Here is a 7,555-nt window from a genome sequence, read left to right as displayed (position 1 = left end):
AAAATGGATATTACTATATTGGATTAGGGTTAGTGTGGACGCAAATCAAAGTTATTGGCCTCATTATTTTACAGTAGCTACCCACAGTGCACCGCTCCAGAAATCGACGTTCGCCTTGGACCATGGACGCACACCATCAAATTAATGTGCCTAGTGTGGACGCGCACAATCGACTTTATAATATCTGTTTTATAAAATCGGTTTAAGCTAATTCGAATTTATCTTGTAGTGTAGACGTAGCACTTGATACCTTCGGGTGAGCTGGCCTTACAGCAAACCCTGCCAAGTGTGCTGTAGGGTTTATGGAGGCCAAATATCTTGGCTACATTGTGGGAAACGGTCTGGTAAAACCCCAAGTGAACAAGTTGGAGGCCATCCAAAATTGGCCGCGACCATGTAGCAAGAAACAAGTCCGGGCATTCCTAGGTGTAGTGGAGTATTACCGATGATTTATCCCCCACTTAGCCACAAGGGCAAGCCCCCGACAGACCTAGTGAAAGCCCGTGGACCTGATCTGGTAAGGTGGTCTGACGCAGCAGAGGAAGCATTCACAGACCTAAGGACTGCCCTCTGCAGTAACCCTGTACCGATAGCCCCTGATTTCACCAAGGAATTTATCCTGCAGATGGATGCATCAGAAGTAGGGTTGGGGGCCATTCTATCTCAGATGGTCGGGGAGGAGGAACACCCAATTCTCTACCTCAGTAGGAAACTCCTTCCAAGGGAATAAAAATATGCAGTGGTGGAAAGGGAGTGCCTCGCCGTAAAATGGGCCATGGAAGCATTGCGCTACTACTTGCTCAGGTGCAGATTTGTCCTCATGACCGACCATGCCCCTCTCCAATGGATGCAGCGGAACAAGGAGAAGAACACAAGGGTGACCAGGTGGTTCTTATCTCTCCTACCTTTCCAGTTCCGTGTGCAACACAGAGCAGGGAGCCGTAACGGCAATGCCGATGGCTTGTCACATGTGCACTGTCTGGCTTTCCAAGCTGCCCAACCCCTTGGTGTTGAGCAGGGGGGAGGGATATGTGACAGACCCAGGCCAGTGGGGTGCAGGAGTCTGGTAGAGGGCAAATATACTGGTAACTGGGTGAGTAGTTTTCTGTTCCCTGAGTGACCAAAGCAGGGGCTGCACTAGGGTAATCAGGAACCTGCTAGAACCAATTAAGGCAGACAAGCTGATTAGAACACCTGTAGCCAATCAAGGCAGGCTAATCAGGGCACCTGGGCTTAAAAAGGAGCTCACTCCAGTCAGTTCTGAGAGGAGCTAGAGGAGAGGAAGTGCATGTGAGGAGCTGGGAGCAAGAGGCACAAGGAGCTGAGAGAGAGAGTCTGTGCTACTGGAGGACTAAAGAGTACAAGTGTTATCAGACACCAGGAGGAAGGTCCTGTGGTGAGGATAAGGAAGGTGTTTGGAGGAGGCCATGGGGAAGTAGCCCAGGGAGTTGTAGATGTCATGCAGCTGTTATTATAGACAGCTGCAATCCACAGGGCCCTGGCCTGGAACTTGGAGTAGAGGGCGGGCCTGGGTTCCCCCTAAACCTCCCAACTCCTGATCAGACACAGGAGGAGTTGAACCAGATTGTGGGGAAGATCCAATAAGCGCAGGACCCACCAAGGTAAAGGAGGAACTTTGTCACAATGTGCTGATAGTCAGGGGATGCAGTTAGCACATACCGCTTAGCCATGTTATTGTGGGGAGCCACCTTTTACACATTGCAATGGATTACTCATTTTTAGAGGCAGCCTTTTTAAAGGCCTGGTTGGATTTTTATAGTGGAGGCTCACACTTTTTTTATGAGACTAAGGGCTGTGAAGGAGCAGGCTGTGCCTGTGCATTTTTAGTTTGTGAGCCTTTAGGAATAGTGAAAAAGCCTTTGCTTTTGGGGGATTTTTGAGTGGGAATGGATTTTTCCAGGCCAGGCTTAATGGAGCACATATTTTTGGATGCTACGGATTTGTTGGGTTAAAAACTTTTGGAGCTGAGAGCACACCGAATTCCACACTAGTTGGTTTTCAGCCTTGATTATGGTTTTAATTAGTTTCCACTGGGTGTTTCGTGTGTAGAGGGCCAATTTAGCAGTGTGTTTGAGGGCGGAGGTGACCACTGTAAGGTGGGTGAGATTTGCACTTGTGACCAGCCCCATGGCCTTTTTTATTGTTTTAAGCATTTGTTTTTTATGGCCCCTTGCTGAATATTTTAAATATTTGCTTCCGTATCGGCCCCATTTTACAAGGAGCTTACCAAGGTTTGCCTTTTGGGGTGGGGGGGTGCAGCGGGCAAGGACAACGTTTGCCTTAGGAGGGCAAGTTGGAGGGTGGCCCCCTCTTCCCCCCGTTCAATTGGGAAGGAAGGAAGGCAGGGACCTGAAAGTGTTAGGGGCAGGTAAACATTTAAAGTTTTTAAGGTGGTATTAAGGAGGATTTAGCGTTGAGTGAGTGCTTTTAATTTGATCGCAAGTAACATCGGCCACCACTGCTGGTGGGGGGAGATGGGGAGGTACTTTGTTAGAATTATTTCCTGAAGAATAGGGGCTAAGCGGAAGAGGCTACAATTTAAAAGGGATGCTGGAAATTGTTTGGGGCATTTAATATTTACCTTTTTATACTGGTTGGACGTGTGTGTGGATGAGGCTGATATATCAACATTTGGAACTGTGGGGGTTAGGTTGAACCCTACACCATTCGGGGACCAATACTGCGACCACATTTTGATGCCAGCTGTTAATGTGGAGTATTGACTTGGATGGTATATTGAACTTTTTCGTGACATTAAAAACCTTTTTATATATCCTGTCATTGGTGGTTTACTTAAGCCATTGTCTTCAGATTTTTCTTTCCCAGTGAAACCATAAGCGCTGGCAGTATGGCTGGAGATTTTTCTTTTTTAAAGGTAGGGGCCATTGGTTTTAAATGGACACAAACTTTTTGGGAGGGGGCTTTGGACGGCGATGGGATGTAGTGTTGTTTTATGTGGTGTTGTCTGACAGAGTAAGGAGCCCTTTTTGAGTAATCCTGTTTGGGATTTAATTGGGGAGGGATACGCAGGGCCAGGGGGCCGCCCCTGGGAATAACCCAGGAATACATGGTGCCACATTCCCATGATGACATGCCATAATTGCCTCTCTGCCAATGGATAATTGACCTTTTTTTTTAACCATGGCCAATTTTGAACGGTGGTAAAATTAACAAAGGAGGACAAAACCCAAGGAGTCCCATAAAAATATGCCACTATACATACATTGTATTACAGTGAAGGATTTTGAAGGCTTGAAGTAGCAAGCACTGTTTTACCACTTTTGTTTGAGGTGTTTCTGGGCTTCCACTATTACTGCCTGTTCTGTTAACAAAGCAAAAGGGAAAGACAAAAAACAATGTAAATGCACCTATTGGGGAACCTGAGGCATGTACAAACTTGTTCAATTAATAGTTGTTCCGTTACAGCCCTTTCTGGCTTTCGTTATGGATGTTTGCCTGGTTTAGGTGGTTACCACAACAATATTGTGTTTAGGGATTAGGGACTGCTGTTGCTTGCCAAAGGGCCTTTTATTTTGCTTCAGGCCACCACATGAGGAACAGGGTTTGTTTCTCTGGGTTTAGGGAAGGTTTGGGACCACTCACCAGGTATTTTGCTGGGGCCCTACGGGGTCTATCTGGATTATACATTGTCCCCAAGGCATTTCCCCTTCAACCTTTTGCCACACTGTGGCTCGGGGCCCATTCACAGCTTGAGCCAGGGAGAGCCGTTGGAGGTATTTTTCCTTTTTATAATTGTAATTATCCAGATAATCCCATGGACAGATGGAAACCTGGATGGTTTAGGCAGGTAGTTGGTTCACAGCTGAGGCCCATGTCTCCATTACCAGAAAACCCTAAGTTTTTACCCTTCTGCCTTTTATACTCGGCATAGAGGTTTAACAAATCCTGCCAAATATGCACGCTTCTCTGAAGCTCCACCACGGGACCCCAGGGATTGTATCCCATCTTAGTGAGACCTGTACCCTTTTGTTTTCTAAACAATTCGTTAGTATAACTTCTTAGATTTTTTTCAGTTACTTGAAATTTTATGCTGCCCACGCCAGCACTGGGGCTTACAATGTTCACCCCCTTGGGCTGGAGGGAAAGACGCTAAGGCTCCCTCTGTATTACTTGGCTTCTACCACTGAGGGTTCATACACCAAACTCCAACCCCCCCGAGACAGAGAGAGAAATCCTAAGTTCTCCTTTGCTGCTTAGTTATGCTATGGCTGAGGGTATATGCACCAAGGATTTGTTCTTTTGCTCGGACTCAGGATTTTTAAGTCCTCCTCCTATTGTCTGGCACTTTTATGGCCAGGGGTAGACCCACCTGCACCCTTCCCCTGTTGACCAGGGTGGAGAGAGGAACACTAAACCTCTCTCTGGTTCTCAGCCATACTACGACTGAGGGTGGGGCACACCTTTAATTATAAAATCCTTAACTTGAAATACCAATCGTGCTGGGCAGAGCAAACATGAAATACCAAGGGCAGACCAGTTGGTGCGCTCTGCAGGCCCCCCCCCCGGCAGTTGTCCACCAAAACTGTGACAGATTTATGTTACCAATTTGCCTGGAGCGTCAGGTGATCATGCTGAGGCCGCAGGATTGTTATGGGAGGAGATGAAGAAGCACACCAAGTATTTAAGTTTTAAAGCTTTATTAATAAAACAATTGTGGTGAGTGTGGGGTACTTCCCACGTCACTTCGAGGAAGAAAGAAAGCATTAGTGCCTGTGCCCTAACCCACTTTTATACTCACACACACACACAACCCAAGGCTGGGCAAGCCTGGATGTAACATAAGAAGAAGGGGAAAGGTGGACAAGAGTTTTGTCCTGTGCACAGGCAGTTTAGGGTTTGCTTTAGCTTTTAGGAGGGTTTTAAGTTTGGGCGTTTCTTGGGGGCATTTTGTTTAGGGACCTTTGTTTTCCATGCTCTTTGTACCAGTTTGAACTGACTTTTTGTGACTTTTTTAGCGTTTCCAAAGCATACCGGCTTCAGAGATGCGAAAACTGTTGTTTTCCCCTTGCTGGCCTTTACTAGTTTTCACAGGCCTTGCAGTTCTGTTTAGCTGAATTTTTCTTTTTTACAGATGATCGGGGTTAAAATTCAGGCCCCTTCTTTTCTGGTAGGCAGACAAAAGTTGGTTGTGTGCTGTGGCCTTGGGCTAAAGTTACTTTTATTTTTAAACCTATCTAAAATGTCAAGTTAACCCATTTCCTTCGCCCTTACTCCTAAGGGAGGGGGCCATTGGGTTGTAACATTACCATGTTAGAGACTTATTTTCTGTTCCCTACTCTTTGCAGGAGCTGTCTGTTAACTGAGTGATAAGGGGGCTACAGCTGCTCATTTGTAACTGTTTCCGTGTTTGGGATCATGGCCTTTCTCACTAGTAAGGGAGGTGAATTGCAGGGGATCTAAACCACAGCTTATATGAACTCATGATGACAAATTCCCAGCTCAGGGAACTTTCCCCTGCACTGTAAGAAAACTAGGTTGCATGGCCTGTTTGTCACCAATGGCTCTGTGATTTGGAGCACTCAAGAAAATTGTAGGGGCCAGACTTAAGAGGAGAACTTGCAGAAGGACTGAAAGCAAACGACAGTGAAAAAGAAAGAGATAAGCCAAGGTGGCAGTAAGATTGGTAAATGCTAGAGAAAGTGACAGTGTCATTAACTGCATAGTCCATCCATTTCAGGCATTAGTTTAGGAAAAGTGGAATAATTTTAGTGCCTTAACAAAATCGTTGTTAGCACCTGTTTCTACTCTGGTTACTAAATGGTCACACTCAGAGCAGAGCCGCTGAAACCTTCACAATGATGGCAAATAAAACATTCCCAGTTTCAAGGTTTTATCCATTTTAATATTTTTCTTGATCCTGTTTTTGTGGAAGGAGCAGACAGGACCAGGGATTTGATTCCCCCTGGACCAAAACACCAGTAGAGTGAGAGGCTGCAAGTTAATAGGAGAGATTCAAGGAAATAGGTCTTTTTCACACTTAAAAACAGGGGTGGCTCTAGGCACCAGCAAAGCAAGCACCTGCTTGGGGCAGCCCATTTGCAGGGGCGACATGGGAGCTGAGAACCAACAGAGGCCTCTGGGAGCTGTAGTTCCCTGGTTAGCTCCCTGCCTATAGAGCCAGCCCTGGAGCAGGGAAAGAACTACATTTCCCAGCATTCCCTTGGCCACTACCAACTGGAAAGGAAGGAGGGGGAACCTCATGTGGCAGCTTGCTGTGAATGGTAGATACCATATTTTAACATTCAAAAAACAGGACACTTTACGGGGGGAGGAAAGCCCCACCCTGCCCCCATCCACTCCCTCCTGCCCCCCACAGAAACCCCAACCCATCCAAACCCCCCTTCTCCCCATCCCCTGATCACCCCCTCCCGGGACCCCTGCCCCTAACTGCCCCCCAGGACCCCACCTCCTATCTAAGCACCACTAGTCCTTGTCCCCTGATTGCCCCCTCCCGGGACCCCTGCCCCTAAGTGCCCCCCAGGATCCCACCCCCTATAGAACATGACCTATGAAGGAAGGCTGAAGGAATTGGGTTTGTTTAGTTTGGAAAAGAGAAGACTGAGAGGGGACATGATAGCAGTTTTCAGGTATCTAAGGAGTGTCATCAGGAGGAGGGAGAAAACTTTTTCACCTTCACCTCTAAGGATAGAACAAGAAGAGGTGGACTTGAACTGCAGCAAGGGAGATTTAGGTTGGACATTGGGGAAAAAGTTCCTAACTGTCAGGGTGGTTGGACACTGGAATAAATGGCCTAGGGAGGTTGTGGAATCTCCATCTCTGGAGATATTTAAGAGTAGGTTAGATAAATGTCTATCAGGGATGGTCTAGACAGTATTTGGTCCTGCCATGAGGGCAGGGGACTGGACTCAATGACCTCTTGAGGTCCCTTCCAGTTCTAGAGTCTATAAATCTATGAAACTATTTCGTAGGGCCCTTGCCACTGGGCCAACAGCTTACTTTCGGCTGTGGCTACCAGTACCAGTACTTGGTCACCGGGCTGAAACTGATGAAAGTTTGCTGGACCTCTTGGGCCTTCTCTAGGTGCTCCCTCACTATAGGAGTGACCAGGGCCTATCTGGTCCCTCATCTATAGTACATGTTCTATTATGTTCTTCCTCTCACTGGGTTTCTGCTGCCAAATTTCCTTGGCTATGTCCAGGATGCCTCAGGGGTTGTGTCCATACAACAGCTCAAAGGGGGAGAATCCAGTTGAGACCTGAGGTACCTCCCGGATAGCGAACATAAGGTAAGGTAGCAGAATGTCCCAGTCCTTCCCGTCCCAACTTACCACCTTATCCGACTTACCACTTACCCGACTTATCATTGCCTTGAGGGTTCAGTTAAACCTTTTTATCAACCCATCAGTCTGCGGATGATACATTGAAGTTCTCAGAGTATGTATATAGAGCAGCATACAGAGGTCCTTCATTAGCTTCGACATAAATGGGGTTCCTTGGTCTGTTAATATCTCCTTCGGTAGCCCCACTCGGACAAAGTTCCCTACCAACTTTTT

The sequence above is a fragment of the Gopherus evgoodei genome, chromosome 5, assembly GCF_007399415.2.
Source record: "Gopherus evgoodei ecotype Sinaloan lineage chromosome 5, rGopEvg1_v1.p, whole genome shotgun sequence".
Taxonomy (NCBI): Eukaryota; Metazoa; Chordata; order Testudines; family Testudinidae; genus Gopherus; species Gopherus evgoodei.
This window is presented reverse-complemented; position numbering follows the sequence as displayed.